Genomic DNA, 13,734 nt, shown 5'->3' with positions numbered 1-13,734 from the left:
TTGTGAATGGAGCCGTTAGGTGTATTCTCGATGATTGTTGAGCTGACTGTTGCTATCACGGGAGAATGATCAGAGGAGAGATCAGCCGAGGAGTTGATCTGGACGTGTCTTGATGGGATATTTTTAGTTATGAAAAAGTCGAGAAGGTCGGGTATTTTGTTGGTGTCAGTGGGCCAGTATGTGGGTTCGTATGTGGTGAGGTAGTTGAGGTTGTTGTTTATTATGCTGTTTAAGAGGTTTTTGCCTGTTGCTGTAACCAGTCTGCTGCCCCATTGGATGTGCTTAGCGTTATAATCTCCTCCAACTATGAATCTATTGCCCAGGGTGTCCAGGAAGTTATCAAAGTCTTTTTTGGCGATGGAGTGTCTGGGAGGGCAGTATACTGCTGAGGTGGTGATTGAGCCATGACAGTCTTCTATTGCTACGTTTGTTGCTTGTAGGTAGTCTTTCTGGAATGATGGAAGTTCGTAGTGCTTAATACTTGCTTTGATTATTATTCCGGTGCCACCGTGGGCCTTTCCGCTGGAGTGTTGGGTATGGTAGAATTTGTAACCATTTATTTTCAGGTAGCTCTTGTCGGTGAAGTGGGTTTCCGATACGAGCATTACGTCGATTTGCTGGTGTTTTAAGAAGAGTTCTAGTTCAAGTTTGTGTTGCGCTAGACCGTTGGCGTTCCAGAGTGCTATGCGCCTTGGTTTTATTTTGAGTCGGGGAGTGCTAATTTTTCCACGATGAGTGTTAGTAGCGATAGCAAGTGATTTATTTGCTCTGATTGTTTCTCTATTAGCTTCTCAAGCCTTGAGGAGTTGTCTGTGTTAGGTGGGTTGGGGACACTGTTTTGGGGAAGGTTCCTTTGGCTGTTCGGGTTATTTTGGATGCCTTGTACTGCTTGTTCATAGGAGGTTGAGGTGGAGATGAATTTGGTAGGACTGGGTGTTTGGTTGGTTGAGGGGGTTGGGGTAGTCGTGAATTTCGGCGGGCTGGGTGTTTGGTTGGATACCTCTTTTGCTCTGAGCTTAGGGTACCTGTTCGTGTATAGTGTTTTATATGCTGGGCAGCCTTTGTAGTTGGCGGGGTGGTCCCCTTGGCAGTGGATGCATTTCGCTGGAGTTTCCGGTGATTTGGCGCACTGGTCAGCGGAGTGAGTGCCTGCGCATTTAACGCATCGGAAAGTATGGTTGCGGTATTTCTGCGTATGACAGTACCTTTGGCACCTTTTGCATTGCACTATTTCTTTTTTCACAAGCAGTGGTTCGAATTTTACTATTGCGTTCATTAGGCGACTGATATTGTAGATTTCCTTATTGTTTGGCTTTTGTTTTATATCTATGAAAAATAAGGATAACGGGTCTTTCGAGACTCTATGCCTTATATTACTTACGTTGATGACTTCGTGGCCGAGTTTTGAGAGTTCGTATTTGAGTTCGTCTATGTCTGCTGAGTGGTGTATGTTTCGTAGGACCACCCGGAAAGGCCTTTCCTGTTTGAGTTGGTAGGTGTGGAAGTTGGCGTTCGGGGTCCTGAGTGTCTTGGTGAGTTTTCTGTAAGCTTCTGGGTTTGTCGGCAGTATTTTTACTCTATTGTTGCTTATCTTAAGGTTATATTCCTCCTTGCTGATATCTCTCTCTAGGGACCTGGTCATTGTCTGTATGTCAATGACGTCGTCCACAAATATTGGTGGGGGAGGGGGGATTCTCTGTGAGTGTTGGTTTGGTGGCGGTTCTACGATTTCCATGGCGTCGTTTGAGGATTCCAATACGGCGAATCTGTTGTGTGTGTTTATTTGCGTTGCTGTTTCTATTTTCCTTTTCTTTGTAGTATTAGCGTCGTTAGTGCGGAGAGTTCTGCTACACTTCTGCCACGCGGGGGGTAGCACGGGGTAGCTGCGAGTCTGCTCCGGGGAGCCTGGTCGCGGTTGTTGGGCCATCATCGAGCTAGTTAATTCGGAATGAACAACTAGTCGTGAGGCTGTGAGGCTAGTATTCGGGTTGGGCTTAGGTGCGTGGGATTATCTTCTCCCTAAAGGGTCAGGGACACTTAGATGTGTTCACTTTCGACGGTTGGGCGACACGTGTTGTTTTCGGACTACGCTGGGCACTAGAGACACGTCTGCACGCTTCGGCACTCCACAGCGAACTGAGGACTGATGAGATCACTTTGCATTTGTCTCACCACACAGACAGACGTTCAAGAATTCATTGTGAAAAGACGAGTACAAACAAGATACGTATGTCTTTCCGTTAAGCGAATGTTACAGTTTGTTTGCAAAAGTCAGTTTTTAGATTATAGAATCGTAGATAGAATTTAGAGGATAGAAACTTTTAGTAGTCACTTTTAGTTTAGTAAATTCTTATCGACAATAAGCAGACTACGTTATGATACAACGATTCCAACTGAAGATTTCTATCGACATCACGAATTCGATGGCTTCCAAATTTTCTTCTCTGCAATCTCAGACGCTCAACTCGAAAGAATCTTTTAGATCCCCCGACAAACACTCGACTCAGATTATCTATTATCGTAATCTTCCTACGGGATTTTTTTTAACTGCGTTGCGTTAACGAATAACGGGATAACATCACGTTTCTCTCAACGCCTTTCAACGTTCTACAACTTTTATTCTTTGCAAATCCCTGTCTCTATATGATAAACGCTGGTTATCCGCGGAAGGAGCGAGGACAACGAAGTGTTACTCAATGATCAAAGACAGGAAGATCCTGCTACGCGATAACGTTACTAATTTCCAATTACGATATGTGTGATTACGTAACATCTGCTGTCTGCATAATGCGTTAACGATCCGCGCGTTGATCGCATAAATATAAATCGAAGGGAATGGAATCGCTCGGAACTCATGCAACTATCCGCAGGTGTTTAAAATCGTGTTTTTACACCGCCAACGTAACGTCACGCCAGTCGAATCGAAAAATTATTACTAGACAGAGAAGGTGAACAAAAAACGAGGTAAATAGGCTACCGATTGAATAATATCATAACGATCGTATCTCTGGTTTTTGCTTGTCTTTTATATTTGTTTCAAATGTATAAAATATAATCGTATCGATATCGTCCACGATTAAAGCCATCCATCCGCCATCGACGAGGAACGAACGATTATATTTTATCATTTATGCGAATCCTTCTCTTCTCTTCTTTCTCTATTTACGCCCCTCGCCTTGCTTCGTACCGCCGATGATTCACAATTCGATGCACCTGAACAGCTGGAACGTCGCAGATTTTTCCGTACGATAACAAACGTGTTTTTGATGGCCTGCTTTAAACCGTGACGATCGCCATGACGTGCATCAATTGTCGAATGATGTAGTGCGACGATACTCCTACGCAACTTCTTTTTACGCTGTTTTTTCCTCTATTTTTTCTTCCTGTGTGTTATCACATGATCATGAGATACCTGTATAGAAGATGCAAAGAGTCTGTGAAGAATTTACAGATATTTAAGATTATCATAATGTTTAAGCAAAAGCTAAGACGCAAAATATTGCTCAAGATGTAATTATGTAATATTTACTCAATTTCTAGAAGACTGTTTATATCTTGTTGTTATTCTTGATATGGAGATAAATATAGTATACTTTATTAAGACCTAGATAAAAGACTTTTTTCTCGTTTCTCTTCTCTTACTTAATCACTAAGAGTTATATAACGTTTATTCGATAATTCTGCTTCTCCTGACCTTTCCACAAATGGTTGTTTATATCTCGACATTCTTGGTACTTTTAATCAAATTTTAATAACAGTACTTTACTCGTCAGAAGTAAATAAAAAAGCTCTAAGTAGAAGCAAGGATTTACTTACCTTTCCTTTCTCGAATCTCAGTTAGCAATGTTGTTCCTCTTGAAAGATTTTCCAAGTTTCCAAGACAATTTCCACGCTGGTAACATTGTATATATTTCAAGTATCGTGAACCACAGGAACTTGTTGAGGCAATATTGAAGAAAGCAAAGAGAATGAAGAAATTGTAGGAACTATGAGAGGCTACTCCTTCTTTCACAACTTATTTTCTCTTCGTTTGGGGGGAAAAATACAAATGAACGTAACGGTTGGTTTCAGCTATCTGCTACTATCGCATGGAGGAGAATCCTGAAAAGAAGAAAGCGAGGAAGAATCAACTTTTGAACGAAACAATACCATTTTACTTGACTAAATTCGACCAGATTATTGGCGAAAATGAATGATATATCATTCCTTCTACCGTAAGAATTTTTATCCAAATTTAATGTTAAAATTTTTAGTCTTTGTGCAAACTGGGCCATGTTGTCCATAAAAAATGATTGAAACTTTGTTGCGACAAGACAGCTTTAATTGTTGAGAGCAGAGTGTATCTTTAAAATTCATTCCTGTTAGTTTATGTACAAATGAATTTGCCAAGATTTTCAGCTTTTAGATAATTATTCATGTATCTTCCTCCATCAAGTTTGATAGAAATTATTACTATCGTAATCAAAGCAAAGATTAAGATATGTAAAATCATTTCTCTGGATATGACACTCTTGTTTAATGAGTGATAAATGATACCATTCGAAATATCATATTTATATAATATATAATGATACTTATAAGTGTAATCACTTAAGTACAGATATCTGAATTTTTCTCACTGTCACTGACATAGATACGTATTATCGTTCCTTAGATTACTTGACCAGTTTATTTCTTTCATCACTGTGTTATTATATAATAATAATAAATAGTCACATTAAATTAATTTAGTATGATTATGTTGTTTAATAATACGTGTTTCATTGCAAAATATTTAGTTAAAATGTGTATCGAATCGTTGTAATGCCAAAGATGTCAATTGATGTAATGTAATTATAAAGTATAAAGTATAATAAAGTATAAAGTATAATTTCGTCTGTGGTATAATCTTTCTATTCCATTTTGTTACGTCGCACCGCGAGCAATATGGCAACCAGATGTCACCGGATACTCGCAGCGTATCCTCCATAGTTTCAAGTACCTTCCATAAATCTCATAGATTTCCTAGAAAAGGTCCTTCAAACCAAACAAACGTCTGTTTCCGAAGAATTTCTAAAGACTATTGTCTACCCCGACTGGACAAGGGAAAATTAGTTTTTCTCACGTATGCTGCAACTTTCCTCCCACTAACCACTTTCTCTCGAGGGCGGTTAAGACCCTTCGTTAACCAATTAACAACGAAGCCACTTCCTTCACTCTCCTAACTAAAATCGTCACCAACAAATCCGATGGTCCCGTGCGCTAGACACACCCATCCTTAGCTTTCCTCCGAGACAGCATCGTCTCCCAAGACAGTTCTGATTTCACATCCTTCGAACGGTCAATATCCTTCCACCGGGTAGGACACACCCACAGATCAGTCACTCATTCATCTCGTACATATTCTCAACGCGAGAATTGATTGTAATTTCAACAAATAAATAAAAAAAAAATCTCGTACATACGCACCAGCGTAACTGCCTTCGTTATAAGTTGTTGGAATAAACGGTGAAATATAACTTACTATGCTGTGTCATATTCATTTAACCACCTCTTATCTTAACCGAAACAGGGGAACGACTACTTCGCGGCGTCGATTCACCGAATCGTAGCGAGAATTTACGCCTCTCGCTACTGCGACTGCGTCTCTCCGCGAACGGTCGTAACACATTGATCGACAGAAGTACTAAACTCTAATAACATAAATTTATATATTTTCTATTTCCCAGCCACCAGTTTTATAGATTTTTCTATCTTCTGTACTACTTTTATCCCTTTTATTTTTTCTTACATGAGATTATTGTAAATTTAATATCATTTGTTCGCAATATTTGTTATTTATCTTTCATTGAATTTGAAATTTCGCGCTTCAATGTTGTGTGTTGTTCGACGTTTTATCGAACGATGTTTATCGAACTAGTTTATGAATACATACATAATCATTAAAGAATCTATAAACCTTACTAGTTTGTTTTTACTAAGTTTTGTTACAGAAAACATGTTCTCATAAATTTTCAACTTTAATTTATGGAAATTTATTAACCTTAAACTATAAAATCATTCAATGAGTCTTTCCGGATGTTTTTATGTAGTCATAATTTCACATATCAGCACAGCTCCACCAATAGGATAAGAGTTACGTGGAAGCAACAGGGGGGAAGAAGAACATATAGAGATCTAAAGGTTATTTTTGTCTCATTCAAGTTTCTGTTAACCGGCTTGGAAATTTCCTGTGCTTGTTTCGACTTTGAAGTCTTAAAAAAAAAATTGTAAGTAAATAGTATATATATAGTATATATATCCTGAGTCAAAGTGTCTCATTATAAATAATAAACCGTTTAAAAACTATATTTTGTATGTTTTTTCCTTATTCATAATTAAATAATAAATATGAAATACTTCTACAGAAAGCCGACATCCTTCAATTAACCGAACAGCAGATGATTTAAAAATTAGTAGTTGAAAGAAATAAATGTTATTACATGTTCATAATTGATCGATAAATTTAAATATACAATTAGAAAATGTTTCTTCTTTATTGATAGCTAAATAATACAGATAAGATACAAGATACTTGTACGAAAAGTCGGCGCGTCGTTCAATTAACGGAACAGCAGAGGATTTGAAAATTAGTAGTTGAAAGAAATAAATGTTGTCATATGTTCATAATTGATCGATAAATTTAAGTATGCAATTAGAAAATGTTTCTTATGTTTGGAGGAATATGTAATCACTGCTGAATGTTTTGTAGTTACGAAAGTTGTATACAAACATACATTGTACATACGACTAGTAATGGTACTAAATTACTGTCAGAGGGTCTTGGGTGTATAGAACCATATGGTTAAATTAATACTAGAGATAACGAATCGCGCGAATGTAATTAATATTTTGATATGCGTTGTTTGCATTAATTGATAGTTTTCTTATAAACTTTTTTATAAACAATTTCATTGCTATAGAAAAAAGATAAATGACGGTAATATGTCTATCCTACTTAAATAGAAAGTGCAATATTTTGTTATAATATTTGGCGCAAGTTTATACATTATTACATCCAAAAATAATATTCTTTTTATATCTAAGCTATATTAAAATATAAAGATACAAATAGCTATGCGAGTAGTTAGTAGTTGATGCTTTTTACTTAAATTGTCTTATACTTCATAATTTGTAATAATATAATTCTTGTCATCAATGATTCTTTGTTTTTACTTTGTATATATTATACTTCCAGGAAGATGCCGCTCTATAAATTGACTTACTTCCCAGTTACGGCATTGGCAGAACCAATCCGTTCTTCTTCAGCTATGCTAGTATTCCATTTGAAGTTGAACGTATCAAAAAGGACGTCTGGCCAGAAATAAAGCCCTGTAAGCTTAAAATTTAAAGAAGTTCTGTTTCTTAAATCTCATCTTTCCTAATTTAACTAAAGTAGCTAAATAAAGTAGAACACAATTATGCAGAGTATAACAGAGATTATTGTTTACTCTCCATTGCTCTTTAAGATATGTGGGAGAACAATAGGTATTGTTAAGGAGACAATGCCCTTTGTTTGCTGATAAATTATCAATAAATTAAATTATATCTTTCCAAAAGAGATAACAGGAAGCTAGATATTTAAGAAGCATCATAATCTGTTTGTTCGATAGAATCTTTGATTCTATTAGTTGTATGTTTTTAGTGACTCCTTATGGCCTGCTTCCTATGCTCGTAGCTGATAGAAGGAAGGTTGCTCAGTCTACAGCTATTTGCCGTTACTTAGCCAAACAATATGACTTAGCTGGAAAGACTGACTGGGCAAATCTTCATATTGATGCCACTGTTGATACTATTCATGATATTCGTCATAGTGAGTATCCAGTGCTGTTTTGCATAAATCTTATGAGAATCTTGATAACAGATAGTACATATCTGCTCAGGTATTTATTAGTTGAAATCCGATTTAATATTTGATTTAATCGAACGATACACGTATGTCAACAATACAAGACAAAGGATTAAAAAGGATTGTAATTCTATCTTCAGTATCATTTAAATTTCGCACAACACTGTATTCAAATTAGTATAACATTAGCGAATAGTATTTAACTGAAAACAAATTTTCAGAAATTGCCGCCTTCCACTATGAGGAGGACGAGAAGGTCAAAGCTGCAAAACGCAAGGCTGCTGAAGAGACGCTGCCGTTCATTTTAGAACGTTTGGACCAGCAAGTGAAGGAAAATGACGGCTACTTCTACGATGGTACTCTCTCTTGGGCTGATTTAACATTCGTTGCTCTGCTCGATTATTTGAACTTTATGTACAAGTCTGATCTGATCGAGAATTACGAGAATCTGAAGCTGCTGGAGAAAAAGGTCCTCCTTCTGCCCAAGATCAAAAACTGGATTGAGAGACGCCCAGTTAGCGAATTCTAAACTTCACGATTGCTTATGGTTTTATAAGCGTTTAAAGATTGCGGTCTTAGTGTGTTGAGAGAATGAAGAACGAATCGTATTGATGGAAGTTTGTATGGAATATACTGATTGCTTTTAACATTCATTAGTTCCAGTTATTACCGATATTTTTGTCATTTAGTTAGGGTTTTCCCTTTAGATTACGTTGTGATAGAGAACTATTATTTGTGTATTCCTACAGAAACATACGAACTATATAAACTGTTGACACGATGTTGTGCTTTTGTATTATAGAGATAATAATAAAACCATCAAACAATCATTAATTATGTTTTTTATTATATTCATTAAGAATTGAAGATTACCTCCTTGGTGATCTTGATAATATCGTATTTTACAAATGTTGAACAAAAAAAAATGTATGATTATTTTATTCAATACGTTATGAGGGTTGCTTTAAAAAAAATACGAGTTACATATTTCTTTGAAAAAAGCATGATTTTTATCGACACAGTAATGTTCTCCTGTTATCGCTTTAAAGTTGAGCACTTCGTTGATTACACGAGAGAACTCGCCTACAGCAAACAAGATACGACCGTGTGTAAAGTAATTAATCTGTTTGCTCGTTGCTAGCTACACATAAGGCTTGCGTAAAAAAAAATATGCATTTCAGTTCAGGCGGAGAATTATGTAGGAAGTCATTTTGTCGATCAATAACTTAGTTAATAAAAGATCAAATTTTCATGTACATAAATGTAAGTAACGTTCAAGTATTAATCATTACATACAATTTTTGTATAATTCGATATCTTGGTCACTTACATCTTACAAATGATATATAGATAATATTTATGAGATACATTGGAGCTATCTTTTAGTTAACGCCATTTTTTCTTGTTTTCTCTGTACTTTTACTATTCTTCCAAAAATATCAAAGGATCGATGACTTCAAATTAAACTAGAATTGCTTCGGTATATTGTCAATCAATGGCTATTTGTATTCACATCTATATCAAAGGAAAACCGATTGCAAAATTAATTACCCTTGCAACTCCGCAATCTGAAACTATGTGTGATCGACCTTGAAGATGACAAATCTCAATGTTTGAAGTAGTACAAAAGGATGATAATTTAATTTCGCTTTATCAAACTGTACAAAATTTGTATACACATACAGAAAAAAAAAAAGGAGTTCAAACATTAATCAACATGAATTATCGGTTATTATTGCTGAGTAATTATTAGGATTAGAGCTTTGGAGTATCGATCGTATCGAGTTTTAACTATCGGTTTCCGCAATTTATTGTTTTTCTAAATTATGTCTGAATGGTATCAGTTTTTGAATATTTTATAGTTTACACTCCAACATACTGACGTAAGCTATCGAAAATAATTGTAAATTATGCAATATCATTTTTTTTATATTTCATAATCTAAATTTCAATCTATTTTTTGTATTTAACATCCCTTTTTTTATTGTTCGTGTTCCGTCTTGTACGTTCTTCAAAAAATCTTAATTTTTTTTTAGATAAAATCTTGTGTGAATTTACAAAAAATACGATTCTTCGTTTAATTTTTTTCCCTTATTGTCTTTACATATTTGGAGTTTAAACGCGTTATAAGTACGTTTCTTTTTTAACATGATTACGTAGAATTCTTATTCTGAATAAATTATTTGTTTCCGCTTCATAACTGTTTCTAAATTACAGTGCATTTAATCTTGAAATGCACAGTAACATTTTATACTTTTTACGTTCTAAGGAATTTTCAGGATCGGTTAAAAATTAAATTACAGTAATGGTAATACTCAATATTAATGTCAGACGTGGATACTTCACTGTTTTGTATAATAATTTGTTATCTTGGCATCGATCAAGGTATTTAATATACAAAGCGTACAGATTAATAAGAATTTTAATTAATCCCTCTTCTATAGTATTCACCGTTCTTTTCGAGCTCGTACCATTTCAAATAGACTTTCGAATAGATTTCAAAGATTTGTCTGTTCAAATAAAACGCGATCTTTTTTATTTCCCTATCAGTCGTCCCGTTACTGTTCCGTTGTTTCCAACAGATTGCAGATTCGTTTAAAAAACATTTGTAACAAAAAACAAACCCACTCGCAGAAATGTTATTCAATATCGCATTTACAACTTTCATAGACATCCTCCTCTCATTGCTATCATTGTAAACAGATTGAAACTTCGTTTGCAAACACTCGCGATTAAAAAAAAAAAAAAGAAGAATTAATCTTAAACAATTTTATCTTGTGTTCCATTTATAATTTTCATAATTGTCTTCCCGACGTTGTATCATTTTAAATGGCTTTTTTCTATCCATCTATGTTGCAGCGAGATCAACGGTCCTAATTACTAAATTGCACGATGTGTTCATACAAATTCACTTTTTATGAACGCGATGAAACGAAATGAAACCTAAGTAGAGATTTGTTTTCTCATCAAGTATAACGAGTTTATACTTTGGATAGATTGCCTCGTTGTGAGAAGGTCTTAATCGTTTATAATTGCGATTAAGTAATTGCAATAAGTCATATTTTTAAGAAACGTTCTCACATGCTGTCACACACTCTAATTAGAAAAGGATCATGAAACATTCGGTTTATGATATTATTTGTTTGCAAATCTTCCTGCTTCCGGAAACTTTTTTAAATATGAAAATATTTATATACAAAATTAAATATTTTTTTCAATATCAACACTTCTTGCGTTTATGTTGTCCTAGTCAGAATTATATTATTTCGTGTATCCTGTTGCTTTTTATATGATAGTCCTCCCGTTGGCCGCGGATTCGTTATCAAGCCTGAGGCCCTCGTCACTAGTGTAACTATCGACAATAAAGGTACCCCACGCGCGACCGGACGATGGAGAACTTCAACGCAGAACCGCTACCTCCCGCGAGCCCTCCCCGGGAGGGCGCCTCGAGCTCGGACTCGGAGATTCAGACTCGACATATATATTATTATATATATTATATATACTATTATATCTATATAATATATGTATTTATATCTATAAATATACGTATAAATATATCTATTTAAAAAAATAAAGTTGACCTTCATATATCGCCAATAATATCGCGTGCGTATAAAGAAACTAATTACATTTAATTCTTTTTTTACATTTATTTATTTTTTATTATTATTTTCTTCACAACTAATTACATTTAATTATTACATTTACATACATTTAATTATTATTTTTTTCATAATTATATCTCGTTTGAAATATTTTTCGACATAATTAATTGTTTCAAAAACACATATTCCAGCCTTCTAAATGATTTATTTTGCGTATTATACGAATTATTCCATCTATAAATAAATTGTTCTCTCTACACACAAACACGCACACAGTCTGTTAATTACACGAGTTAATTGTAACATTTTTCTCGATAAGTTGACAGAGCAAGGAAAATGAGCGACGAACCTACCTACAAACTAATCTACTTCAATGCCCGTGGTCGTGCCGAACATATACGGTACATATTTGCATATACTGGCATCGAGTATACCGACGAGAGGATCCCCGAAGAACTCTGGCCTGAATACAAGGATTGTAAGCGTGAAGAATCGATTTTTACTTTCATCGTTCAACTCTCAGGTATCTACCATTTACTCAAACTTTTCTGTATATAAAACTTTCGTTTCACGTGCAGGCTAAACTTACTTAAAGTAAAATTTCATACGGAATAAAGTCGAACTTTTCATTAAGTTTTGCTTCCGTAATATCGTGTTTATCGAATACCAACTTAATTCACTTACGATTCTCGAATTTTTGTGTTGCAATCTTTATTGTTTTCAATGAATCGAAGCATTTCGAATATTTTGAGAAAACCGTAAATAGGTGACTTAAAATAGGAATACAAAAATACTTCTACGCTTCTCGTTAATTTAAAAACTTTTTAGGACTTGTCGGAAAAAAAGGATAAAAAATTGAAATCAGTTCGGAAATGAACAAGAACATAGCTAAAAAGTCGAAAGAACAAAGCAGACATAAAATTCGATCTTCTGTTGCGACATTTCTATCGTAAATGGTATAATAAAAGTTTTACGCAGCATAGTCTTCAGCATATAATCTTATATGTCGCTTGCAAATAGAGAAACAAAAAATCAACGTAAGTCTGTAAATCAATCCTGTCGGTGTAAAACACAAAATTACGTTCGCAATAGACATTCGATTTATATTCCTTGCATTTCAATTTTCATTACAAGAACCGTGTACATTTTCTAATATTTTTTCCGTGTCTGGTATTATCTTTTATCCTTGATTTTAAAAACTTTAGGTTCTTCCCAACAGTCAAAAACACGCGATACCCTGTCCATCGTAATCGTAAGAAAAGAAAAAAAGGAGAAAGAAGACATTTCTGTATTTCTTTACTAGGCCATGTTGATTAAAACCGAAATGATTTCGATTCATCTATTCACAAGAACGCAACGGCCTCGGAAGCTGTGTTGTGATTTCCTATCGATCGTTTCCCTCTACACAGTGTTCATATGAGCCATGTTTGTTCTTAGCAATGCCTTATAAAAAGCTGCCTGTGCTGGAGATAGACGGGAAACCGGTAGCGCAGAGTAACGCTGTGGCGCGATACTTGGCGAGGAAGTACGATCTAATGGGAAAGAACGAATGGGATGCGATGATATGCGACGTGCTCGTCGATACTCTTGGAGATTTGAAGCAAGGTGAGTAACTGATGAGATGACTTTGCATTTGTCTCACCACAGAGACAGACGTTCAAGAATTCATTGTGAAAAGACGAGTACAAACAAGATACGTATGTCTTTCCGTTAAGCGAATGTTACAGTTTGTTTGCAAAAGTCAGTTTTTAGATTATAGAATCGTAGATAGAATTTAGAGGATAGAAACTTTTAGTAGTCACTTTTAGTTTAGTAAATTCTTATCGACAATAAGCAGACTACGTTATGATACAACGATTCCAACTGAAGATTTCTATCGACATCACGAATTCGATGGCTTCCAAATTTTCTTCTCTGCAATCTCAGACGCTCAACTCGAAAGAATCTTTTAGATCCCCCGACAAACACTCGACTCAGGTTATCTATTATCGTAATCTTCCTACGGGATTTTTTTTAACTGCGTTGCGTTAACGAATAACGGGATAACATCACGTTTCTCTCAACGCCTTTCAACGTTCTACAACTTTTATTCTTTGCAAATCCCTGTCTCTATATGATAAACGCTGGTTATCCGCGGAATTTACGATTTCAATTTCTTTAACGAGATATTTATCATATTACACAATTCCTGTAAATGTATTCGTAATTATATCGCCGAAGAATTGTATTTAATTAAGCTATGAAGTTGTGGAATCGTGA

General features: G+C 35.2%; 1 pseudogene; it reads left to right on the top strand.

Moving 5' to 3' along the window:
* Positions 1 to 7,026: 7,026 nt before the first annotated feature.
* On the top strand, positions 7,027 to 8,701 carry LOC117161959 (glutathione S-transferase-like; annotated as a pseudogene).
* Positions 8,702 to 13,734: the final 5,033 nt, after the last annotated feature.

This window comes from Bombus vancouverensis, chromosome 3, assembly GCF_051014615.1.
Source record: "Bombus vancouverensis nearcticus chromosome 3, iyBomVanc1_principal, whole genome shotgun sequence".
Classification (NCBI taxonomy): domain Eukaryota; kingdom Metazoa; phylum Arthropoda; class Insecta; order Hymenoptera; family Apidae; genus Bombus; species Bombus vancouverensis.
This window is presented reverse-complemented; position numbering and strand designations above follow the sequence as displayed.